Source organism: Pezoporus occidentalis, unplaced genomic scaffold (genome assembly GCF_034315485.1).
Source record: "Pezoporus occidentalis ecotype Australia unplaced genomic scaffold, CSIRO_AGI_Poc_V1 ctg101, whole genome shotgun sequence".
Lineage (NCBI taxonomy): Eukaryota > Metazoa > Chordata > Aves > Psittaciformes > Psittacidae > Pezoporus > Pezoporus occidentalis.
In genome coordinates, this window is record NW_026912791.1 from 2,169,774 (window position 1) to 2,197,602 (window position 27,829).

The 27,829-nt window shown below is 40.7% G+C and overlaps 1 protein-coding gene across 1 annotated transcript in view; it reads left to right on the forward strand.

The window, feature by feature from the left end:
- Positions 1 to 615: 615 nt before the first annotated feature.
- The window catches only part of RET (ret proto-oncogene), a 202,025-nt gene continuing 174,811 nt past the window's right edge, over positions 616 to 27,829 (forward strand). The window contains exon 1 of the mRNA XM_062613569.1: positions 616 to 623. The gene's annotated coding sequence lies outside the window, so the exon portion shown is untranslated. The remainder of the gene's footprint in view (positions 624 to 27,829) is intronic.

Consider the following 27,829-nt stretch of genomic DNA (forward strand, 5'->3'; position numbering starts at 1 on the left):
CGGTCTCACAAGAGCAGAGTAAAGGGGCAGGATCACCTCCTTCGACCTGCTGGTCACGCTCCTTTTGATGCAGCCCAGGATACGGTTGGCTTTCTGGGCTGCAAGCGCACACTGCCTGCTCATGCTCATTTTCTCATCAACCAACACCCCCAAGTCCTTCTCTGCAGGGCTGCTCTGAATCTCTTCTTGCCCAACCTGTAGCTGTGCCTGGGATTGCTCCGACCCAGGTGTAGGACCTTGCACTTGGCATGGTTAAACTTCATGAGGTTGGCATCAGCCCACCTCACAAGTGTGTCAAGGTCCCTCTGGATGGCATTCCTTCCCTCCAGGGTATCAACCGAGCCACACAGCTTGGTGTCATCAGCAAACTTGCTGAGGGTGCACTCAATCCCACTGTCCATGTCACCGACAAAAATAATGAACAAGACCGGTCCCAACACCGATCCCTGAGGGACACCACTCGTTACTGGTCTCCAGCTGGACATTGAGCCATTGATGACAACTCTTTGTGTGTGGCCATCCAGCCAGTTCTTTATCCACTGAGTGGTCCATCCATCAAATTGATGTCTCTCCAATTTAGAAACAAGGATGTTGTGTGGGACAGTGTCGAACGCTTTGCACAAGTCCAGGTAGATGACATCAACTGCTCTACCCCTGTCCATCAGTTCTGTAGCCCCATCATAGAAGGCCACCAAATAGGTCAGGCAGGATTTCCCCTTAGTGAAGCCATGCTGGCTGTCACCAAACACCCTGTTGATTGTCATGTGCCTTAGCATGCCTTCCAGGAGAATCTGCTCCAAGATTTTGCCAGGCACAGAGGTGAGACTGACTGCTCTGTAGTTCCCTGGGTCATCCATTTTCCCCTTCTTGAAAATGGGGGTTATATTTCCCTTTTTCCAGTCATCAGGAACTTCACCTGACTGCCATGATTTCTCAAATATGATGGCCAGCAGCTTCGCAACTTCATTTGCCAGCTCCTTTAGGACCGGTGGATCGATCTCATCAGGACCCATGGACTTGTGCACGTTCAGGTTCTTAAGATGGTCTCGAACCAGATCCTCTCCTACAGTGGGCACAAGGTCTTCGTTCTCACAGTCCCTGCATCTGCCTTCCAAGACTTGGGTGGTGTGGTCAGAGCCTTTGCCAGTGAAGACCAAGGCAAAGAAGTCATTCAGAACCTCAGCCTTCTCCAAATCCTGTGTAGCCAGCTCTACCGAGAGCTTCCTGAGGGGGCCTACATTCTCCCTAGTCTTTTATTTGCTATGTACCTATAGAATCCCTTCCTGTTATCCTTAATACTCCTAGCCAAGTTTAATTGTAACTGGGCCTTAGCTTTCCTAACCTGGTCCCTAGCTTCCTGGACAACATCCCTGTACTCTTCCCATGCCACCTGTCCTTGCTTCCACTTATTATAAGGCTCCTTTTTTCCCCTGAAGTTTCCTCAGCAGCTCCTTATCCATCCAAGGAGGTCTCCTGGCCCTCCTGCTGCACTTCCTTCTAGTTGGGATGCAACATTCCCAAGCTTGTACCGGGTGATCCTTGAATATCAGCCAAGAGTCTTGGGCCCCTCTGCCCTCTAAGGCTGTATCCCATGGAACCTTACTAAGCAGGTTCCTGAAGAGGCCAAAGTCTGCTCTCTTGAAGTCCAGGGCAGTGAGCTTGCTACACACTCTTCTCACTGTCCTGAGGATCTCAAATTTGACCATCTCGTGATCGCTGCATCCAAGGCTGCCCTGGAGGATCACATTTCCAATGAGCCCCTCCCTGTTGGTGAGCACGAGGTCAAGCACGGCACCTCTCCTTGTTGGCTCCTCTATGACTTGCAGAAGGAAGTTGTCTTCCACACAATCGAGGAACCTCCTGGATTGCTTGTGCCAGGCTGTAGTCGTTCCAACAGATATCAGGGTGGTTCAAGTCCCACATAAGAACAAGGGCCTGCAAGTGTGAGGCTTTTCCTATCTGTCTGTGGAGTGCTTCATCCACAGGTTCTTCTTGATCAGGCGGTCTGTGACAGATCCCCACAATAATGTCTTCCATAGCTATATTGCCTTTAACCCTGACCCACAAACTCTCTGTGGACTGCTCACCTGTCCCCAGAGTTCCATACTCTTCAGCCTATCCCTAACATAAAGGGCAACTCCCCCTCCCCGCTTGCCAGGCCTGTCTTTTCTAAAAAAGCCTGTAACCTTCCATTCCAACACTCCAGTCATAGGAGCCATCCCACCATGTTTCTATGATGCCTATTACATCATACCCCCACAGATGTGCACACATCTCTAATTCCTCATTTGTTCCCCATGCTACGGGCATTTGTATACAGGCATCTGAGCTGAGCTCCAAATGAAGCTGGCTCATTGGTTGGAGCGGCTGGGATATCTCTACATTGCTCCAAGATTTAGTATAGGTGCTGGCAACTGACTGGGTGTGTTGGGATGGAATGATGCTCCCCTCCCCCAACACATCTAGTTTAAAGCCTCCTTGACCAGCCTTGCAAGCCTCCTACCAAAACTGCTCTTTCCCTTCTTTATCAGACCAGCTCCACCAGCCCCCACTAGACCTGGCCTACAAACTTGGGTCCCGTGTTCAAGGAACCCAAACCCCTGACTATGACACCACCCTTTTAACCATTTATTAACCTGGCCAATCCTCCTAGCGTTTTTTGGGTCCTCCCCTGTATCCTGGAGAATTGCTGAAAAGACCACCTGAGCTCCAGACCCCCTAACTACCTCCCCCAGGGCTCTGTAGTCCTTCTTTATGTTCCCCAGGCTACTACTATCTATATCCCTAGCACCCACATGTATCACCAGAAGCAGGTAATAGTCAGTGGGACTTACTAGAGCAGGCAGCCTCTCTGCCACATCCCTGATCTGTGCTCCTGGTAGGCAACACACCTCCATTGAGACGGGGTCAGGCCGGCAGACAAGTGCTTCTGTCCCTTTCAGTGCAGAGTCCCCTACTACTAGGACCCGCTGCTTCTTCCTGGCAGCACCAGTAGAGATCTTCTTTACCAGTGCATAAGCCGGCTGTTTCTGGCTCAAGTGCGTTTCCTCATTAGCCCCCTGCAGGACAGCAGAGCGGTTCTGTGTGGGGACAAGGGATTTAGGGGGAAGCCCCTTGCTTTTGATTGTCCTTTTCCTTCTTTTTTTGTTGTTTTTTTTTGTCACTAATTCCCAGTTTCCGAGGTTAACGGCCTCCTTCTTTCCTCCATGAGGTAGAGGTGAAGCTCGAGGCCCCTGCACCGTTTGGGCGTGGAGCAAGCATTCCTGCTTCCTCTCAGCTTCCCTGACATCTCGCAGTCTATTAACAGCATCCCGCAGCTCAGCCCCTGCTGCAGGAGGACCTCCACCAGGGAGCACCGAGTGCAGCCCTGCCCATTGTGCACCCTCCCCTCACCAGACCAGTGCAGGCACTCTCCTCTCTACACCCCGAGCTCTGCACTGCAGCCTCCCCTCTCGTCGGCTCTGTCTGGGTGCCTACGCTGCCACCGCCGGGGCAGCCAGAGCAGAGCTCTCGGACCGGGCCCTGCTCATACGACGAGCGCTCACCATCCCGCTGCCCTGCCCGCGCTCCCTGGGGCAGGTTTTTACCCACTCAGGGCTGGTGCCGCTGCTCCAGGCTCCGCCCCGTGTGAGTCAGCTGCTCGCTCTCGTCAGCTGAGCTGCCGGCTCCTGGGCAGGTCCTGTCGAGGACTTGAGGCTCCCTCGGTGGCTCTTCGAGGCGCATGTCACGTCCATGTGCAATCACAGAAAGAGGTGAAAGGCAACCAGGCACAGGAAGTCGGAGGGACAAAGACTGATCTTATTCCTCATCTCTCATAGGTTTTTGCTGTAAAATGTGCTGGCCAGATAGCTGTGCTGGTCAGCAGAAGATACCAACAGCACCAGGAAAAGATACGCTTACTCCCCTGGAGAACACAAGGGAAGCTGCAGTGCATCTGTACTGTGATATGGTGGTGTGTGATGTCTGACACTGTTTTTCTTAGCTGCAGTTACTTCACAGGAAATTTAGAGAGTGACCCTACAGGGAGTTGTGCTGGCATAAGTGAAGTATAGGAGAAACTTCATGACCTGGCTTCACCAAGTCTGAATCCCAGACTTCTTGAAAACTTCCAGAGAAGGGTAGCTAAGTCAAACAATCAGCCAGTGTAATTTTGGGCTCCCTGGACTGGCTGGGATGTTGAGCCCCTTCTACATGCGTAATTGTCTACATGTAGTCTTGACTCACCGAGGAGTTATGTGCCACTTAGTTACCTAGCTCCATTTCAGGGTAGGAATTTGTAATCGCTTTTCTGCTGAGGGTAATTTCTTCTGATATGTATTATTTTTTAAAGGAAAAGTATGTTAGTTCCCTTCAAGTTGACTCTTATCAGGAAAACCCTTGAAAAGTACGAAAAATACTTGCTAATTTCAAGAGGATATTTAATAAATCACCCTTCTATACATAAGCATTAGTGCAGAAAATTAACAACTTGTGCAAGTATTTGTTCTTGTTTCTGGTGCACAGAACATGTCTGTTGTGAATTAGATAGAGAAGAACAATATGAGAGAATTCTGGCAAAATGGGCTTCTAAACGAAAATGTTAAGTGGTTTTGAAAAAGAGGCAGAGTATTCATTTGATGGAGGTCACGAGTAAATTGATTTTGAAAGGGAAGAAAATCTGAAAAATAATACCAGGGAAAGAAAAGTGCAAAAAAATTAGAATTCAGCTAGTAGAACTGCCAGAACAATTTCAGTTTAAATCAATAAAACTGTGCATAAACTGTGTACTAAAACTAAGCTTTTATCTTTAGCTATTGAAAAATGCAGCATACCTACTGAAATGAAATTGTGTGCTTATACTTTATTGTTATAAGGAATGTCATTTTACCATATATAGTGAATTGATAGATCTGCAACATATTAGTTCTGAACAATTATAGAATCATAGAATAGTTAGGGTTGGAAAGGACCTTAAGATCATCTGGTTCCAACCCCCCTGCCTGTACTGCCTTTACAGTGTCTGTAAAACTAGGATCAGCTGATAGCTGCTTCAGATGCTGTACTGCTGTGTCCTGGGTTCAGCAGCAGCAGTCATTTTTCTCCTTCTTAGTAGCTGGTGCAGTGCTGTGCTTTTGACTTTCAGCCTGGGAACAGCACTGATAACACCAATGGTTTTAGTTGCTGCTCAGTAATGTTTACTCTGACCAAGGACTTTCTGAGTCTCATGCTCTGCCAGGGAGGAGGAGAAGCCGGGAGGAAGCAGAGACAGGACACCTGACCCAAACTAGCCAAAGAGGTATTCCATACCGCAGTATGCCATGCCTGCTATATAAACTGGGGCAGTTACCTGGAAGGGCTAGATCATGCTCTGGTCAGTCTGGGTATCGTTTGGCAGGTGGTGAGGTGTTGTATTCTCTTCCCTTGTTATTTCCCTTATCATTGTTATTATTGGTGGTAGCAGTAGTGGTTTCTGTTATACCTTAGTGACTGGACTATTCTTACCTCAAGCTGTGGGAGTTGCATTCTTTCGATTCTCCTCCCCATCCCTCCAGGAGCGGTGGGGGGAGTGAGAGAACAGCTGTGTGGCTTTCTGAGTTACGGCTGGGCTTAAAGCACGACATGCTGTTTGGCCTGTAGAAACCTTGTCATAGCCTGTCAAACTACGCTGTGCTGAAGAAAATGTAGAAGTCTATTCCTGTATAAAATTTTCTGTGATGTGCACTTAAATAGTGGCTCTGCAGCATATGTATTTTGGCAAAGCTAAGTAGAATACTAATATTTGGCAGCTTTGATTCGCCCACAGTTGTCTTTTCTTCACTTTGGAATAAAGAGTGGATTAAGCCATCTGTGTAGTACTTTTTCCCTTTGAGTATAGAATTCTGCATTTAGAAAAGTCCACTTCATTGTACATAAGTTGTAATGGCATGATTTGATTTAATGATTTTCCAAAAGAAAGAACCCGAGTTTCTGTCCAAAGCTGTGATTGGACCAATTTGGAGACTTTTGGAAGCCTATAAGCTGAAGTTTACTTGAAAGCTTATTTAGTGCTATTGATATACTCTGTTGCCAATACTATTTTTTTTCTCTTTGGAAAGAGAAAGAAAAGCACGTGTACAAAAAGGCTTGAGGGGAAGGATGTAGTATTCCCCTAGAACAACCTATTTAAGAGCAGCTCTGTGTACATCAGTAGCCACAGAGAGGAAGAAAGATTTTTCTTCTTTTTAATCTTCCTCCTTGCAAGATTTAACCCACCTTTGCATGAGAAACTCATCAGAATTTAAATATTTCAGCTTGGGCTTCTTATTAATTCCCATCAAATATTACAACTGCCTAGACTTGTCTTTCTTCACAGTTTGTCCTTTTTATTTTTTCTCCTAACAATTAAAATAATATTTGAGAGGGTTATATCAGCATAGTTATGCTGTTCATAGTTTTAAAATTTATTCTGCAGCAGTCCTTGAAATAGATAAAAAAGGGTTATTTTCCTTTTATTCTATTTTTTGTAACATTAAGGGATTACAGCTGGCTCCTGAAGATTTTACACACACAGCATTGCAACTGGGCACAAATGAGTTATACCCATAGGTGTCAGTAACATGTTAAACTGTGAGCAGAACGCTTTGTATCTGAGGGAGAAGAAATATTTTGAGAAATGACTAGCTAAAACTGTATTATCCTTCAGTTGTTCATTACCCTAATTGGGCAAAGCTCACAGGACACCATGTAGAAACAAATTGTAGTGTATAAATATGAGAAGTACCACAGTTTATTGAGCTCGTTGTTCAGGGTAATTTTTCAGGTTAAAAGCAGAAGCATAGGAAATTAGCTCTCTACTCTTGAAGAAAGAGCAAAGCTTACTTTTCTGTATCTTAAGACATGATACCTGACTAACCTGTAGGCTCACAAAACCACGCTGCTACAGCATGACTGAAGTTTATCCATTGAGGTCTTGGGGGATGCTTGCAAGGAAACCACCTTTGAGAGTAGAGTGAAGAAATACAGTTCTGGGACTAGCTGATGATTATTTTTTAAAGTTTACAGCTGTTTTAGGTTGCTTAAGGGTATAAAAAAGTTAAGGGTCCCATGGGAAATACTTTGAGGGCAGAAAGCCGGTAAGGCAGACAAAAGAGTATGGAAAATACATTAATTACATAACTTTTCAATTTATCACGTTTATGTAGTACTTAGAAACACAAGCGGTGAGAATTGTGTTAAATTTGTGTATTTGCTTTATGGATTCACTTCAAGAGATACAATCAGTCCAGTCACTCATAAGTGTTTGTTGTTTTTTTTTTTACTTATTTTAATTACAGCAAATACCTAGTAACATGGTCACAGAATAAATAGATTGATTCAAAGTCTCATGCAAATCCAAACCAAAATGATCCAATAGCCTTAAAATAAGGAAGGTAACTTTTTTGAATTGTCACTTTCCAAGATACTACTGTATCAAAATTTGCTTATTTTTAAACTAAATTACTTATATTTAAAAAAACACTGTGCTGAAAGCTGTAAATACTATGCAGGAAGGTTCATCCGTCAAAACAGGGACAGTCCTGATTTCCCAGCTTCTGGGAATATTTGCGCAGTCCCATAGTTAGTCAGGAGAGTTTGTTGTGCTGGGGAAGTCCATTTCTGACCTCTTGGAGGCTTAACCTTGTGGGTGGATATGAAATGGTGACTTGTAGCTTGTGCTGGTTTTTGCTGGGGCAGAGTTAATTTGCTTCATAGCAGCTATTATGGGCTAGGTTTTGCATTTGTGCTGGAAACCGTTAATAATACAGGACTGTTTTAGTTACTGCTGAGCAGTGATAACACTGAGTCAAGGCCTTTTCTGCCTTTCACACCAGCCCACCATCAAGTTGGCTGGGGGTGCACAATGAACTAGGAGGGGACACAGCTGGGACAGCTGACCCCAACTGACGCAAGGGATATCCAATATCATATGGTGTCATGCTCAGCATATAAAGCTGGGGGAAGAAGGGACGTGCATGGTTGGGTGGTACTCAGTTGCCAGCTGGGACTAAACCACAACACATGTTGAGGACAGGACAGAGATATCTATGTGCCGCTGATTATTATTTTGGGTGAATGTATTTCCGTCAGCACCTCCTCTGAATTTGTAGCTGTTGCTGTTCTTGTACTAGAACTATCTAATTTGAAGAACAAATCCATGTCCATTATGTTACATGGCTGGAAGAGAATGTCTTTATGAGGAGTTCAGAAAGGACTTCAGAAAATGAGCAATGGACTTCAAATAGCAGAATTTATAGCTAAAAAAGATGACTGCTACTAATTTCAGCAGTTGGTAAAATTACATGGAGGTGCTTGAAGTCTGCATCCACTTCAACAAGAATTCTTTTGCTAGAGTGACTATGAGTCATCTTGGGCTACAGGCAGTAATAATAACATTTATCCCTCATTATCTAACTGAAAATGCAGCTTGAAAAGACAATCACCAGATGGGTCCCGATAAAATCAGAGGCAAGTCTGGAAAACCTGGCCAAAATTACAGGAAACTTATGGCTATGGAAAGACTGTTGTATGACTTCTTCCAGATGCAGTATCTGCAGCTTAACAGTTACAGAAGATTAATGTGCTGGGCTTTTGGGAATACTACATGTGGATTTTAATTGGATGGTCATCCTGCTGTGCATCCCCAAGAGAGCGTGCTGAAACAATTTCCTAGTAGGATGCTCATACAGAGAAGTTCAGTATTACAGGATCACTTCTGGAGTTCATAGTAATGGCCAGCCAGGAATCACAACTACATTGTCACTTCTTTCATAATTTGCTTCTAGATTTGGAACATTTTAAAAGTATATATGAGGGCTCTGATGCTCAGGATGGTCAGTGCTCCCAGGTGATACTCAGTCACAAATGATTCTGCTCCATCAGGAGGATTTAAAAGGCATGCTCCTATTCCTGGTTCTAGCATCAGTCCTCCAGTTTATCAGGTGCCTTCTCCATCTTTATTCTGAATGTGATTTCCATTCACATATGCATATTTCTAAAGTTAGTGGCATACAAGAATATCTCCCCCCTCCAAGAATATGGCACAAAACCATACGACGAACAAGTGCACAATAAAGGGAAGGCCTACTTAATTTCTTATTATTAGTAATCTTTCATACCTACAAATAAATCCATGACACCCCAAGAATATGAGCAAGAGGGAGAAAGGAAACAGGAGTATAGGAGAAAGGAAACTTGGAGGCTGAGTCAAATAATGGAGAGAAGAGTATAGTTTGTGGGCCAGTTATATTTGTAGATGAAAGACTTCAAAGAATACTTGAACTGTAAATGAGAAAAGAGCTCTCTAGCAGGCTAAAATATTAAGCTCAGGGAGAAGATGATGTACAGCAGGATGGGTCAGGCTTTGCTTGTGAATTGTAAACAACAGTGAGTAGTTGGTCATCCTGGAAAATAAGACATTACAACTCTTTCAGGTTGTGAATAGGTGCTACTGTGGGTGAACAGCAGAGCAAAAATGTACGGAAAGATAAGAATGTAAAATATGTGGACAAAGTACTGAGGATGCTCTGGCCTTCACATTTCCCATCATGCCCTAACGTGTCTGGAGATGGAAAGTGGAAGCATTGATTTGGGAAGCATTTGACTTAGTCACAGTCAGTTTAGAAGAAGGTAGTCAAGCAATCTTAGCTGCTTGTGCTGGAGGAATGAGGTACAGAAGACAAGCCCATGTAGATTTTTCCTACTCATATTTTTCCTGGGCATTCATGACTACATGGTCTGCAGATTATGACAACTGGCTTCAGTTATTGCTGGAAGAAAGGAAAACTGTAAGAGCTAATAAGATGGAGTGTAAGGAGTGTGAATTTAACAGTGATTTCATGTCTCTTTTAGTACAAGGTGTATATACAGAATTTCTGCAGGTTTTCTCAGAATGGCATTGTGTCAGTGAAAGGTAATGCATTAATGGCAGTGTTTGTATTTAGATCTGTCTTTGATAATGCATACAGAGAATTCTCCCAGCAATTCACAAAGATCAAATTAGAATGACTCATCATATTTTTTCTTTGTTTGGTTTGTGTCTTGTCATTATCCATTAAGGCTGACTTCTCCAGCCTGGAACTGCTTTGATCCAGGTACAGAGGCAGCTGTCCCCAGGAACAAATGGTATTATCTCTGTTCACTGATGACACAGAAGACAGGATTGGTTCATATTTACCTTGGAAAGACAGTTCAGTAGTCACTTCAGGAACTAGTCTTCTCAAGAACTAGCTTGATGAGTAAACCCCTTCACTTTCTTCCCTAGCTCATTTTTTGGGGGGTATGTTTTTGATGAGTAGGTAACAAATGCTGTGCAGAGATGTAAAACAGTCTTCCTGAGTCATGTCTGATAGCAGGTGGTTCCTGGTAGCTAAATTCTGGTTATGCAGAAGATTCTCCTGTACCCTGGGAAGGTCTGGGAGCAAAGATTGAGCAGGGATGTAGGAAAAATCACTAGAAAAATTAAATAGAGATAGAAGATTAGACTTCATGTATGTATATGTTAAGGAAGGGAGAGAGAGTTTTTCTGGCAGGTAGGTGATAGTATTGTGACATGACATTTTGTCTTAGATGTGTAGTCTAAAGAGCTCAGCTTTTCCCTTTTTGTTTTCCTAAATAAAAACACAGATTAAATCACTCAAAATCCCCAGTCTGTCAAAAGGACAGTATTTTTCCCTTGCAGTTCTTGTGCTGTTGCTCCACTGGTCTTGCAGCTATAAATTCTGATATTGCTGTTACGGCAGATTCTCATGCAAGTCACCCCTTTGCACCATTTTTTCTACCCCTTGATTGCAGCTTTTGTTTTGCAGTAGGGGGCCCAATAATTTGCCTGTAGAAGTTACTATTAACCAGCCATGCAGCAGCTGCCCCTCGTCAAAGATAGTCCAGTCTTTCCCTCCTTCCCATGCTCCCTCCCTCCTTCCATTGCTCCCTCCCTCTTTTCCCCCAGAAGTAGCTTTCCCTTTTAGACTCAATATATGCCATCAGTGATGGACCCTGCTAATAAACTGTTGTGGTTGTGAGCCTGTTTTCAGCATCTTTGTGCAGCACTTTGGAGTTAATGTGTGCTAACCCCTGCTGTAGAAATAACCTTTTACATTGCTGTATCATATGAATGTATCCAGAGTCTAAAGCAGTCTGAATGCAATTTCAGACTGAAATACTTCTGATATACAATTCTTCTTAAGTGATAAGTTTAAAAAAACTCCAGTTATAAATGAAGTTTGTAACTGTAGTTTCCCACATGCTGTTGACATTTAACCTTAGTGTCAGAGTTAGTTGGTTATGAATATATAAACATAATTGCAAACATTATGAAATATAGTTTTAAAAAACCATTGTCATTATAAATGCCATTATTATTAAAATAAGTATATTCAGTACAGCTAGGTATTATTATGTCACTTAAATGTTTGAGGATTCTTTTAAAAGCAAATAATTAAGATTCGAGTGGCTTCTTAAATAGAATTTACATGTTCTACAGTGGCCAGAATACTTACAACTAAGGCTGCTTTCACGTTAGTCAATATTGTATTTCAGAGCAGAGCCCTTCCAGTCTGTCTCAGTTACAAAAAAATAGTATGTTTTTCAACAACTCTGTGAATTAATTAATGCCATTTATTCTTTTGATTCTAACCAAAGGTTGTCAGGTTCCCTTAGCCTGTGTATTGATCTGTAATATAACCTACCATTTCCTGCATCTGCTATTAAGTGGAATAAAATTCATAATGGTTGCACTCCTGAGCAGCTGTTCACCTATCCAGTATTGCCAGGTCACCAGGGAAGGTTGCTAATACTTGAGAACTTTACTGGTGTATCAGTGTCTTTTGTTGTTCAATTAACATTTCTAATGTGGAAGAATAGAAGATAATGTTTAATATGTCAGCCAGCCTTAGGACAACTCTGCTTCCATTTTCTAATGCCAAAACCTAATACAATGTTTATGTCCATTAGAGTTAAAATACTTTCCTTATTAGCTGCCTAAGTGCATTTTTCCAACAATAATAATGAAGGGCATTCAGTAAACTAAAACTAATTAATCTCCTCAGTCTCCTTTTTGTATTTATCTGATGCCAAAAGCAATATAGTTTTTTCTGTAGAGCAGATTAAAACTAAGCTGTGGATTGGTGCCTCCTTCCTAAACAAAACTTGCAAAATTATCAATTTCCGCTACTACTGTTATCTCTTGTTTCAGAAAGCTGCTGCTCACTATGAACTTGGTTTTTGTTTATGCAGCTATCTGTCAGCAAAGGTTAGGCATTATTTGCTTTATTGCTGCTAGAACGCAAGAAAGCTTCAGGGATCCACAACCCAGCACCTGGCATTCATACAGGAGTGGGGCATTTGTGATGCTTGGGTAACATAAGAGAGACTCTCTAGTATCAGGCTGCTCCAGCCCACACATTAGGGCAATTTTGGGGCATCTATATGCTCCCAAAAAGCTTAATCTCCATATGCAATAGGTGAGTCATAACTTCTTATTGGATCAAAACATATTTAGAAATAGTGAAATAGAGGAAAAAAAAAAGTTGGAGCTCACAATGGGGAATCATAAAAGACATTTCCCTGGCCATTTATGATTGACTTGTGTTTCTTTGATCTAATTCTGATTTTTAAGAACGTTAAGGGACCCTATGACATAGGGCGAAAAACTGCTACCTCAAGGCACTGTCTGCAGTGCCAGGATTTTTTGGAAGGAATGAGTATGTTTTCCCATATAAGATGCACTAGATCATATACAGATCTACCAGGCATACTGGGAATCAAGTTTATGCCAAATTATTACTACTACTTTTTTTTTTTTTATTATTACCAATAAGAGGATGAGCAACATCATTGGCTTAATTGTCTAGATATGAAAGCATGCTAGTTAATACACCAATATGTTAATGCATTAACTAGGTATTAATTAACATGAAATTCATATATTGAAAATATGCTAATGATGTAAATCACTATTAAAAATATCCAGGTCCTTTCTGCCTTCCGTCATTCTTCAACCAATGGCTCCTTTATCATTCCACTGTTCTTTTTCAGAATTAATTTGGAGTGTAAAATTTGTGATTCATAGGGAAACTTCAATGTTCATCTTCTCTTTTATTAGAACAATATCCTTATTTTCGATTATGGCACTTTTCTGTTGGTTGGCAATCTTAGCTTTGGCACAAAGCACTGACTTGAGGGAACTGTACTTTTGTGGTTTTTTTGGTGGTTTTTTGGTTTTTTTTTTTTTTTTTTTTTTAATTCCAGTCTTATAACATGAGTATTTCACACATAAAGGTCCATCTGGTCCGTTATCTTGTATATACTGGGACAAAACTACATGTCTTGGGAAGAATGGACAATCAGGGTAAATACCTCTGACAATTCTATTTAGTATTCTCCCAGCCTCCAGTAATTTTTTAAGTGGGATTTCCAGAACTAAATAAAATATTTTCATTTAATAACCCTCAATTCCTGAAGGAAAAACCTGAAGTCAACTGTATGCTCCAGAATTTGAATTATTTTCTGTATAGCTTATGGTGAAATTTTCTGATGTTTTTGAAAAAAAAAATGGGGGTTTTGATTTATTTGGGTTTTGGGTTTTTTTTAGTTGTTCAGGACCTTCTCCAAAGTTAAAGGAATAGCCTTTTCCTGTTTTACTTTAGCAAGTAAAGATGTATCCATTTTAACGTAAAATAAGTCAGGATAAATGTTATAATCAAGCTAAGACTTGAATTCGCCTTCTCTTGAGGCAAGAAGGATTAAAAAGTTATCACGAGTATTTTAAATTGCAGTAAAAGAATAAAAAAGAGAAAATACGGTTTTCTCAAGTTACCATACAGAATAAGATACTAGAAAATACCACAAGGTAGGGTAGAACTGGATGTGATAATTCCTAATTTTTGTCTTTATGGGTAGTTATAAGACAAACCAGATAGTCTTTGGCCACTAATGCTCTATTACTTCAGTGGCTAACTGAAGGAAAGGATTAAAGCATGGGGATTTTTCTTACTTTTCATCATTCTTTTTTTGTCTCTTACACTCCTTTCAGATCACTTCATTCCCTTCTGAGAGAGAATATCTTCACTTCTTTCAAGAAATCTTTCAAAGATAGTGCAGATAATTTTCCTTAAGAATTTCCCCAGGAGTCAGACTACTCTAGGAAGCTTAGTGCTAGCAAATATCCTGAACAATTCCTCCAAAGGTTCTAGAGGATTTTCATCTTCTCTATACAAGTTGCATCCATTCGTAGGAGCCTGATTCTGTTCTGGTTACTCATCCACAAGTACAGAAGATTTCCACCATTTGTGCTCTTTCTCCAAGTCACAATCCTTCTCTGCAAGAAAGTGGGCTCCTGCTGATCCTGTAGTGTATTTCATTTCCAAGTCTCACATGGTGAATAAGGATGGACGGTAATGGGCTGTATCATGCAAAGACACAATTTTTTATCTCTCTGGTGACTCTCATTTCTTCCATACCTCTAGCTAACAGCAATCATACTGGTATCACTTAACACTCAAGAAGCTGTTATCGTCTTAATGTCTTTCTACTTTAGACTTCGGGCTTGCATCTATGGTGCACAAGTTACACTGATAAGATGGACGTAATCCAAGAACTGTTTTCAGGTCTGATTTCTATCTGTCATGGTAAGCCTTGATTGATATATGTATTTATTTATTGAAATTTGTGAAGAAAATGGTTCATATTTAGTTTTGATCCCTTTCCACATTATCTCCAAATGTCATGATCTTTCTTAAGTGTGATGGTATGAGTTACTGAGCCTTTCAACACGTGCTGCAGAATAGTAAAATATAGCTTCCATCTTCCTTCCTTTTTTTCCAAAGCACTTTAAGCAAATCAGCAATCTAATTATTGATTTATAAAAGGAAAGGAATTAATACAGCCTACCGTACCCTTTGGCGGTAAGAGTATTTAAAAGTGAACTGTGCTTAAATTTCATAAAAGCCTCCTCAGCAAATCAGTAGAAAAATATTGATCTTGAAATAAGTATGTGAATTCTAATTGTGTTTTGTCTTTCCACTGGAGGACCATTACTTTATTTAGCTAGAGTTCATTCTTTAATTTTATAGTCTTGGTGTGTTGTCTATTGAAGACTGCCTTTACATTTCAGCAAGGCTTGTAACCACCCAGTTTTGCTGATCTTTTCTTTTCAAAAGAATGTATTGACATGTGAGAGCTAAAGAGAAGCTTTTAAGATCAAGTTACCATCACCAAAAGTCTCAGCAACATTTAACTAGGGTTCCTGGTATAGAGCTGTCTTTTAAATGAGTAAGTCAGATGCCAAGTACAATAATTGCTTCTTGCTGTATTTCAGACTCACAAATCAATTTATTCTGATTATAAACCACCATCTTCATAACATACACTGTAATTGCATATATATTGTATGTGGTTTTCCAAAATTAAATGTGTAGGTTAATCTTGCTACTTTCACAAGTGCATTTTGACTGGTAAAATGGAACTACTTCATAAGTTTTGAAATACTTGCTTTGGCTATTCCAGCGTTAGAAGAGTTTGGAAAAGATTGAGTGAAAAGAGGCTCTAACCATTACACAGCTGTGCAGCATTCAAAGGCATAGGGAAAAGATGGGGAGTCTGAATGTTTAACAACTTTTTTTTGTTATTGGTAGTTTTGAAAACAAAATTTTTTAAAAATAACCTTTTTTTTTGTAAATTGAAAATTCAAATCAAAAGTTAGCTCAGACATGTGCTTTGTAAAGCCAAATAGCTTTTGACAGAAACCTCTGTTTCTGCCTGAAAAACTCAAAGCAGCTCTACAGAATGTAAGACAGGAAGGTTTCAGTATTGAGGTGACATTTGAATGTACAGATTTGTGTTTCTTTAGCTTCCCATCATAGTACATTCAGTTCAAGTGGACATTCACAGAATCACAGAATGCCAAAGGTTGGAAGGGACCTCAAAAGACCATCTAGTCCAACCCCCCTGCAAGAGCAGGGTAACCTAGAGTACATCACACAGAAACTTGTCCAGGCGGGCCTTGAATATCTCCAGTGTAGGAGACTCCACAACCCCCCTGGGCAACCTGTTCCAGTGCTCTGTCACTCTCACAGTAAAGAATTTTTTCCTGATGTTCACATGGAACCTCCTGTGCTCCAGTTTACACCCATTGCCCCTTATCCTATCACTGGACATCACTGAAAAAAACCTAGCTCCATCATCCTGACACTCACCCCTTACATATTTGTAAACATTGATGAGGTCACCTCTCAGTCTCCTCCAAGCTAAAGAGACCCAACTCCCTCAGCCTCTCCTCATAAGGGAGATGTTCCACTCCCTTAATCATCTTTGTGGCTCTGCGCTGGACTCTTTCAAGCAATTCCCTGTTCTTCTTGAACTGTGGGGCCCAGAACTGGACACAGTAATCCAGATGTGGCCTCACCAAGGCAGAGTAGAGGGGGAGGAGAACCTCTCTCGACCTACTAACCACACCCTTTCTAATGCACCCTAGGATGCCATTGGCCTTCTTGGCCACAGGGGCACATTGCTGGCTCATGATCATCCTAATTCTCCCAATTAGCAAGTGATAGGACAAGACGAAACAGCCTCAAGTTGTGTCAGGGCAGTTTTAGATTGGATGTTAGGAAAAAGTTCTCCACCAAAAGGGTTGTCAAGTGTTGAACCTGGCTACCCATGGAATGGGTAGAGTTGCCATCCCTGGAGGTATTTAAAAGACGCGTCGATGTGGCACTTAGGAACATAGTTCAGTAGTGGACTTGGTAGTGTTAGATTTGTGTTTGGACTCTGCTCATAGAATCATTTGGGTTGGAAAGAACCTTTAAACATCATCTAGTCCAACCCTCCTGCAATAAGCAGGGACATCTTTAACTGGATCATGTTGCTCAGAGCCCTGTCCAACCTGACCTTGAATGTTTCCAATAACGGGGCATCTACCACTTCTCTAGGCAACCCGTTCCAGAGTTTCACCATTCTTGTCGTAAAAATAAGTGTCTTTTCCAATCTAAATGATCCCATAATTCTACAGACATGACTGACAGCTTACTCAGGTACTTCTGCTGTGGTATGCCAGAATTTCACTTCAGCGCTTTCTTCTGTCTGTATTTTGTACCATGTTTCCATTTTCTAAAACTATGTTCCAGCGTAATTTAAGCAAACTGATAAAAATGAGCAGTTGTTGGGCTGAATTCCAGTTCTTCAGTTTAACTCTTAATTGATGTTTTCCTGAATAAGAGCTGAATAATCTCTGTGTATGTACTAAAGAAATACTTTCCACAAATAAATTATATTGGGTAATTTAGGTGCATAAAAGCTCAGCCTAATGAACAAGTTACTGCAGGGTAAAGATTACTCAAATTACTCTGCATTAAAATTCAGTATGGATTTAGTAACAGATTTAGCAACAGTTAGAGTCTCATTTTGTATAGGGAATTCTGGAAAAGTTACTTCACCTGCAGTAGGAGAAATCTTTATATGTAATGGAGAGAAGGCTTTTTTAATAAAAAGCTTACAAGTCAGCGTTAGTCAGTCATTTCATAGTGAACCAACTCAGAAAACGAAAAAAGTTAGGTTGAGAGAGAATATCTGGATATTTATATTCGTTGAACTGGAGGAAAACAACTTGGTTCATTACTAGAAATAGCAGCTAGAAAAGAATAATGTGTAGCTGACACTACTACTGCTCCTTCTGGCATTTGCCTTTACATTTCTGTACTTATCATTTCAATTGCAACTCTGAAACACAATTTGGAGACTCAGTGAAGTGTAATAAAATGAAAATGGAAGACAGGATTTTTTTTTTTCCTTGCTTGACAGTCATAAATACTGCAGCTGGGTTTAGTTGGGATTCTCATGTCATGAAACTGAAATCTTTATGGGAATGCATTTTCAGGTTTAATATCCACAGTTAATATTGGGATACTATTATGCTGAGTAGTACATGAATATAAATCTTGCCCTAAAAAACCTTAAAACTTGTTCAACAAAGCAACAAGTGTGAGGGGAATGAGGGAAAATATTATCCTCATTTTAAAGAGCAACAGTTGACATATTAGGAGAAAAGTTTTCTTTGCCAAAGCCACACTAGAAGGCTGGATGACAAAAATTGATGCTCTGTTTCCTCTAGTAACAAAACCAGTTCCCAGTCTGTTTTGTTTGTTTGCTTCTCTCCACTGCTGTTTTCTCAGATTTGTATTTTGTACTCAGACTATTTGTCTGATCACAGTCTGTTCAAAGCTGCAGTGGCACCTGTAGAAGACATGGCAGACTGTGATAAAAGAGTAGAAATCACTGTCTGAGAAACTTGAGATTTGAAGCATATTTTGGCTGACTTTGCCCCTGAGGGTTCAGGGACTTACCAGATCAGTCTCAGTCCAGTTCCTGATCACAGGGTATCTTTCCTGGTTGGGAGGTATAAGGAGCTCAAGTCTCTGCTTAATGTAGAGCTCAAAATTTTCTGCTAAATGCAAAGAATGCAGAAATGAGTGCCGAAAACAGCACATGACTGCTCATTTTCTTACTAATGTTTGCTTGAAAAAATCCTGCTGGATGTCACCATGAAACAATGTCCAGCATTTACTCTTAAGAAGAAATATTGTAGTGAGCAAAAGAACCATCCCAAAACTGGAGGAATATTTGGTAGATTTGGGTGCTCTTTTTAAAAATTACCATGTATAGATTTTGTCACTTTCACAGCACAGCATCTTTTCAAAACAAACAAAAAAGCCCTGCAGACATTACAAACCCAGAAATATACAAATAGATAGCTGTAGGATGCTGATGGGAATACTGCCAGCAAGGTAAAAAGAAATAATAAAAAAGTGCCAAACATGCAGACCTGTCATCCTTTGCCTTAATGGGCACTTACAAATGTGCTACTTGCAAGAGATGTTCTTCCACAATATGATTGTGGTTATAAAACAAACAGCATGGTCAATAATATGATCTAATCTGATTGAAGAGGTCAGTTAGAAAATTATTACCCACTTTACAACCCATTAACATCAAACCTACATTACAGGAATGTATGTGATAGATTAAAAACTTGCTTACTTAAAGCAAGAAGGTCTAAATAAACTCCATTATAAATGTTTTTTTAGATTTGAAGCAAAAAGTATTACCCCCTTGTTGACTTGAATGCTATGGGGAGAATCAGAATAAGTTGCTGAGTTTAGCTCTTTTATCTCTTTTCTTGACTCCTATTTAGTAGATGTTTGGGGAAGTGGAAAAGATGTTTTTGGATGATTAGCTTCTGCTTTGTGATTGACACACTGAGGAGGCTGTAAGAAAGCAATAGAAGTGAAATTGAAGCTGTTGAATGGAGTTACTGGAATTTGGGAAGAAAAAAAAGTGCTTTGCTTGATGCAGAGCAAATTATTTGATGTGTCAGGAAAGACCCTTCTAATCTTGTATCCTGCTCATGATGTTGATTTATACCAGATGCTTCAAATGAAGATATAAATCCTCATAATACATTTACCTGTAATTGTATAATAGTGTGCAAGAAGGATATGTTCTTTCTTGACACCAACCCATAATCAGCATATGCCCTGCAGCATATATATTGAAAGCTATCTTTATTCCTAGCTGATGAAATTAAAGATGCTGATGGCAGTCATATAAATTAATGCAGGTGGATGTATAAGTGTGTTGAGTGTGTTGTGTGGAAAATCACTCATGCTCACTGAATAGCCTGAATATTAGCTAGTAAACTCTATGGCAAATTCTAAAGGATGCTATGACACAAGGTTGGGAGGAAATTCTGTTGGGTTCTATAGTGTCCTTTATAATATGCAGCATCACAGGTAGATCTTAACTCGGGAAAGGAAGACTTCTGGCTCCAGTTTCCTCACAGTTATGCAGAATCTGCATGTATTTGTATCATCTTCTGGATCAGATAATATCCAATGAATGTGATCATGTGATCAGTTCATTTCTTGTCTCAGCTGTCTTAGCTAGATGCTGGCATACCTTTTAAGTATATTGTCTGATACTCCAAATTGCATTAGGCTTCTTTCCCTGTGTAATTTCTATGTAAATAGATACCAGCTCACTTACATAGAGATGTTTCTGAGGGAAACCTCTGTAGTTAAGTTTGCCTTCAAGGTCCTTGGGGAGTAAGGTCAGTTGGAAGGCAGCAATTGTGGGTCTGGTCCTCTTTGTTTCTAATATCCAATCTGTACTCAGGCCACTGCATGCATCCTCACCTGTAGTTAATATTATAGCTAGTGACAGCTATGTGTCATGTACCAGTGCTAGGAACGTCCCATGTGATTTGCACTTGATCTTTGCATTCATCCAGCAGCTGGCTATAGTACCTGACCGGCAGGTTTTACTGGTTGTCATTGTCTTTGTACTCAGTCTGTGGTCTGCAAAACTTATGTAAGAGGTCCAAGATCTTGAGGGTGACTGTGCTGTAAATGTGAGAATACTGTATTTGTGGGCTGTATTCAGGATGGTGAAGAGATAAAAATGGGCTAGAATGCTACAGAGGTAACTGAAACCCCCCTGCATCAAAGCTATGAACACACACTAAACATAAGGGCCAACGCGCACAGAAGCTTCCCTTGCTGTGCTGATACTACGATGTTCATGTCACCATCATTTTTGTCTCTAGGTTGGAAGCAGCTCTTTAGCAAGATCAGTTGCTTCTGTACTGTAGTGCTTTCAACTGAAGATCAGGCTGCTGTATGCCTACATTTAACGTAGGGTGGTCTGTGGAGATTTCTGCTGCCAGTGATTTGGATGTTTCCAGGCTGGCTGAGGCTATTCTACAGGCCTATTTACATTTGGCACAGAGCTTATGAAGCTTAGGGTGAGGGGAATCTTTTGGTGTCATTTTTGCCTGGCATTCCTACCTGCCTCTGATGCTCTGACTCAAAGGCATTTACAGGTGACCTGCCTGCTTGCCAGGGAACACTCACTTATCTCCTCAGCAGTTGCAGCATGTCAATGGAATGTGCTTTTTGGCTGCCTGAGGAGCAATTGGATGTCCATCAGGACCAGACTTGAGAGTGACGTAAGGTTTGTGAGCTGGATCATATTTCCTTGCCATATCCATCGTAACATCTGTGCAAAGAAGGGGAGGCAGGGCAGCCAGCACTGTGCAGCTGCAAGAATCGGAAAGTCACTTTCATACACGAAGCCCCAACTAAGTCCTTTGTACAAAATCCATTACTGTGTGTTCACTGCTTCAGTGATGTAGTTTCCAAGCAGGGCTTTTTTGGGAGGGTGTTTTTTGTTTGTTTGTTTATAAGTGATGAAAGGAAGGAAGAAAACCTTTTCCTGTATTTCTGTTAGTGCTTATTCTGAAGCACTGTATCCTTCACCACCTGCATGCTCTATCTAGATGTCTGGCTGGCTGTGCCAGACCTAACCATAAGCCCTGGGCAATGTGTCAGGTTCTTTTTCCGTAAGCATCCCTTTCATACTCTTTGTTCCTTCATCTCTCTCCAGGGTTGGAAAAGCTTGTGCCAACAGACATGACTATAAATGTGAACTTTTTTCTTCAAGCTGAGGTAAAAATGACAGAGCAAAGCTATACCACTGGTAAAAGTAAACACAAACAAGCAGCAAAATTAGTTGTCAGCCAGGTTGGATGGGGCTTTGAGCAACCTGGTCTAGTGTGAGGAGTCCCTGCCCATGGTGGTGGGGGATGGAACTAGGTGATCTTTAAGGTCCCTTCCAACGCAAACCATTCTATGATTTTATGGAACAGGTCTGGTTCCCACTGTTGTAAAAAAAGCAGAGTTGAAAGTAAGAACAAGTGGTGAACTACTGTCAGTTTTTAACAAAGGCAAATGGTAATGCAGCTGTGCTAGTGTTAAGGCTATCTCTGCAGGATTATAGAAACAGTCAGTCAAAATAGGGGTGCCAGTGGCATCCATCTGCCCAAAAGCAAGAGGATCAAGAGAAGGAAAAGAACGTTCATCTTCAGAACAACACAGGTGACTTGTCTCTTGAAAACCAGTCTAGTATAGGCCAGGGCAAGGATTAAGAAATTTGAAGCACAAAATAGATGAGGGAATTATACAAAGGTTAAATTTCTCTACACTTGATATTAATTGAAAGCAAGTTACTTTACAATTAATTATATTTGTTTAAGAATGTGGTAAAATGAAAAGGTTTCTGAACAAATTGTTTAGTCACTGATCTTCTCTTAACATGTCTGGGGCTCTTTTATTAAAGTGTGACATTTTAATAAAACTCACTAGCACTTCTGTTTCTTTGTGAATAGAAACCATACAGCAGAGTCAAATTGCTTGTATAATACAGGAGCTACTTTGGTCACAAATCTGAAATCTCTGAACTGAAGAGAAAAATGACAAATGGGAAATCCTATCTGATGCCAACAGATTTCTTTTATCATTTTTCCCATCAGTTAGACTTCATTGGCTCTGGCTTATTCTCAGTGTCAAAATGGGAAGTGATTGAAGTCTGACCAATATGTATATAGATATAGGAAACAGTAGTGTCCCTGAGGGTGGGGGAAGTTGTCCTTCCTGGCAGAGGTGGCTACTGTGGGCATTGTGCCTTGTCTGTGGCTTAGGCTACAGAAGTCCATGACTTCGGCACTGAAAGTAGTGAGATGAGACTGAGCACAAAGACATGGTCTTCTCTACTGCAGTACGCAGGGGTTTTAATTAAATTATTTTTAATTATCTTAGTTGGTTTGAATTAGTGTATGTTCATGTTTGTTTTACTTAAACTCAGTTCTGGAAAAGAGAGTGTTCAATGTCACTGAATTTTGTTGTCTGTCCTTATGAATGGAGTTGCTCATCGGTAAGTGGATTGTGAGTAGAAATGAGCTGAAATGGCAAAAAGGAATGCTGGTGCAGGAGGGAATTTATGTTTTTATATTACTGGTACTATTTAAACCTTATGCTGTCCAAAGAAGATGTGAATTGGGTTTGCTGGGAATATTTAATGGACTATTCTTGTTGGATTAATATTGATTTCCTAAAGTTCATTTTATGTAATTGCCTTGACCTTATCACTTCGGGGGTTGGGGTCACACTAGTATTCTTTTCTGAAAACTGGAAATACCTTGGTTTTAATGTGATGTAAAACACATAAAAATAACGTCTTAAACAAGATTTTTAGTACAAAAACACATTTCTATGCACCCCTATTTAGTTCTTTGTGCCCTTCATGCTGTGGGGATGGTTCAGCACTATCAAGTTTACCTCTGTATGTTGACCTGAAATAATGTCAAAATATCAAAATGTGGTTTTGCATTCAAAAGTATTTAGAAAAGATTTAATGTGATAGTGTCTTATCAAGCCAGAAAAGTAATGCTTTCTGTTAAAGAATAGTTTTCTTTCATTTCATTTTTTCTGTGCACTTTGGTGGGGCCTACTATGAGGGTAAAGGAAGTTTTACTGAGATATCAATGAATACATTAAACATACACATCTAGGTAATTTTTTTCCTTACATATTAGGACTGTATTTTTGTGTCTGTTCCTTTAGGTCAAGTCAGTTTTGTGATGAGCTTTGGGCAGAGGAATCTTAGCAAAAGATTTGATTCTCTTGGTAAGCATCCCCATTTGCCTATTTAGAATGTGCCCTTTTGCAGTTTAGTAAACTGTGGGTTTGGTTTCTGTTTTCTCAGTAACTTAAAACTGTTTATATTGTAGCTGATATACTGCTGCTTGCTAGAGGGCCAGCAATGTTGTGATATTTTAAAGGAATGGAAAAGTTCAGCTGCATGCATATACTTTACTAAAATTCTGGCAATTCACTAAGCATTCTTTTAGGCAAATTCAGAATCAACGTTTTTCCTTTGCGAATTGCTGTATGCTGCAGTGGACAGTGGACTGCATTTACCAGCAGCACAGCTAGTTATTGTCTGTGAAAGCCCAGGCATTTAGTGCAGTTAATGTCGTAACAATAAGCTGTTAGCACTTTGCTGCTTTCAGCAAGAATAGCTCACTAATTCGATTTAGTAAAATATGGTGATACTTTTAGTGCCAGTAATCAGATCTGGAGACTTTCAGAAACAACAATTATGGTGTATCATTTCTGATGCCCCCCTGGCAAAGCCTTTAGGCATTGAAACTGTTTAGGGAAACCAATATATATAGTATTGCTAATGTTAGTGGTTCATTAATCTAGTGAATTATTTCTTTCTTTGCTGTTTTGCTCAGTTTCTGTTGTTCAGCCAAGACACAGCAGCTCTTTTTAATGGAAAAGAAATGAAAGCACATAACTAGGGTAAGATTCAAACCACAAATTCTGACATACATAGGAGGCAAATGGCCTTGTAGTAGTTATGCATAAATTATTAGGTTGTAGCTGAGAGCATAGTTAGGGCCAGGATTTATTGTAAGGCACCTCTGGTGCCTACTGAGGGAAAAGGTAATGGCTAAAGCATCTGAATAACGTCTCAGTTTGTACCTGAAGAAACCTGTTTGAAAGTGTCCCAATTCAGCTTTCCTAAGTGTCTCTCAAGTAACTTGAGATTATTTTGAGGGAATATGAGTTGATGCTGAGACATAAATATGTCCTATCCCAGTTCCTCAGAGCAATGCACATCAGATGCTGACTCAATACAGTGACATTTGAATTTCTGCTGCTCTGTGTGTGTGTGTCCTGTGTGTTTTCAGCTGTGTAAGCTACCAATGCCAGTCTGCTGCAGTAGTGATCCTGCCAATCCGAGAAGGGTACTTTCATTACTCCACACTGAGCAGCTTGATCATCTGGTTTTATATGAGGAGGCAGCCAACAGAAGACAAAGAGTACCTGGGCAATGAGTAGCTCCCATGGGCCTCTTTGCAGTTCGTGTATTGACATCTCTGAATATTGGAAGAAAATAATCCCTGACTGGCAGGAGAGGTTTATACTGAAGATGTGGGAGAACTACTAATGCCATGAGAACCTCAGAAGGCCTTGCTGAGAACATACAGACGTAATCCAAGGGGTGCAGGCAAAGATACTTCGTGTGAAGTGTTGTATAGAAGGATGCACAGACATGGGCCCTAAAGCTATATAATCTTTGAGTTATTAACTGCTCCACACACATGTGCTTTTCTGATAGCCCCAAAGTGATAGAAAGAGTTCATATATCCTTTGTTTCTGAATCAGTCATCCCTCAATGGGGCTTTCTTCTACCATGTTAAGATGACTGATTAACTACTTCAGGTTAGTTCTTAAGAGTGAACTAATCTGAAGAACTTCCTGATGTTAGAATTCTTTAAAACTCCACCATGATTTTCTTCCAGAAGAGTTTTTCTGAGATGTTGTTAGAATTGTGATCAGCGCTGTGACTCTCCATCCACTGCTACCTGACAACCTTTCTTTAACTGTGGTTTATGGAAGCTTACCACTTGGTCCTTTAATTGCAAACTAATGCAGTTTAGACCTGTGCTGAAGATCTGTAGATGATGACTGAATACATTTTGTGGAAAGCTCAATTACAATAAACCTCAAAAGAGCTGCACCTCTACTACAGTTTCAGAAGTTTACTATACCCTATGTGATATCTAAGAGCAAAACCCAGTGTGAGGATTTGTCAGTAGATGTGGGACATGTACCTTTGTGAAATAGTTAAAAATTCTGAATCCCTTGCAGTGACGAACAGTGGATATGCTTCAGGGGGAGGTTTCACCCCCTTTTCACTGTGACAGTAGCAATTTTATGCCTGGCTTTTCTGGCAGGCTAGCATGAAGACAGCTATGAATATATATGCAAAAAGGCAGCATGGATTCTTTGTTTTATGTATTTGTTTATGGGGGATGAACAGTTGGGCACACATCCAGAGGAAGAAAGGATGACCTCTTGAATTTGTGGTAATAAATGTACAGGCAGATTCAAAAAATCCAGCTTAGTCCAAAGTAAGGTTATAAAGTACCTAATTAGTAGTTAGATGAATTGTGTCCAAGGAACATAGATAAAATGTCTTAGCAAGTGGTCTCCTCAAGGAGATGTAGAAGAGAACCGAACTTTTCCTCTTGCCGTACATTTTGCACATGTGGTGCAATTGTCTGATTTCTGTTTGAAATGGTGCTGTGTATGAAATGGAGTTTCAAAGCTCTCCTGGGTTCAGCAGTAGCAGTCATTTTTCTCCTTCTTAGTAGCTGGTGCAGTGCTGTGCTTTTGACTTTCAGCCTGGGAACAGCACTGATAACACCGATGTTTTTAGTTGCTGCTCAGTAATGTTTACTCTGACCAAGGACTTTGTGAGTCTTGTGCTCTGCCAGGGAGGAGAGGAAGCTGGGAGGAAGCAGAGACAGGAACACCTGACCCAAACTGATCAAAGAGGTATTCCATACCACAGCACATCATGCCCACTATATAAACTGGGGGCAGTTACCCAGAAGGGCTAGAGATCACCGCTCGGGTGGGGCTGGGTATCGGTGGGTGGGTGGTGAGTGGTTTTATTCTCTTCCCTTGTTATTTCCCTTACCATTATTATTATTGGTGGTAGCAGTAGTGATTTGTGTTATACCTTAGTTACTGGGCTGTTCTTATCTCAACCCGTGGGAGTTACATTCTTTTGATTCTCCTCCCCATCCTTCCAGGAGCGGTGGGAGGAAGGGGGAGAGTGAGCGAGCAGCTGCGTGGTTCTGGGTTGCTGGCTGGGTTTAAATCACGACAAAAGCAATGCACAGATATTTCATGACTCAGTTAATTGGTATTGACAATCCCTGTCTGAATAGCAAAATCCAGACTTTTGGAGTAATCTCATATAAATAAGTATTGGACTTTATTATATTTCACATCACAGTTGTTTTGACTGTGGTAAACAAGGATGCTAAAAACTTCCAAAGGCTGGCCAATTTACTTTTTTCCTTGCAGTGTATTACAGTGCTCACAAATGAGAGAAGTGCTGGATTCAGGAAAAAGCATCAGTATCCCTGATACTGCTGCATTGTGTACAGGTGAAATACACAAAATGTACATAGGTCAGACCTGACTAGCTGGAATAGAACTCTCATAAAATCCATGTTTAGATTTTGTTGAATTGCAGTTATATTTCTGACAAAGACTAAATGTATTTATAGATAATGTATTTTAAGTAGTGAATATATGTGTCAGTATTGGAGGCAAACAAAATGACTGTATAAATACTCTGAATTCTACCTTTTGTTTGATGTTTTAGTTAAATGTACTGATATTTAAAGTATTGAAGAAGAATGTTTTGAGGTAGAACATATATTCTTGTGTTTGTTTTTCAATTTGGCTTGGATAATCACACAAAAGAGCTAGGATGTACAGTAGCCTCCTTCATAAACCTAGCAGACTAATCTAACTCACCAGGAATCAAACTGACCCCTTCCTGTCTGAGATTGGATACTCAGTTTGGAAAGCTGCATAAGTAAATGCTATAAACAAATTGAAGCATCATCTGGCTCAGTTAGGAATTTCCAAATGGTAGGAAGCATATAGAACAGTTCAAACCTTGCCTCTAATGTTCATGCTATTAACGTAATTTAGAACAGTGACTAAAGTAGGCTTGCCTTGGGAAATTAAGGATGATTCACCTTTTTCCAGGGACGCAGTACTGCCATGCATGGAATTCACTGGTACAATAGCCAGTTAGTGTGTATGGCCTCTGTAAACTTGGCATACTAAGCTACTGTTTTGTAAAGTTTGCTGTATGACACTTGTGTAAGTATTGCTGCATGCTCTACAGATTTGAGCACTCTGTGCTTCCCCAGCAATTCTATGGTACTCTGTACTATTAGCATGTCCTGGAAAAGACCTTCTTCTCTGAGTAAGCTGCCAGCTGGCCAGTAGCTGATACACAGGCATTAGCTGCCACTGGGGAAAACCAGGGTGAATTTAGTCATCTGGAATACTTTGGCACAATGAAGTGCTGATCCCCTGGTGAACGGCAGTATGTCTAGATATAGTAG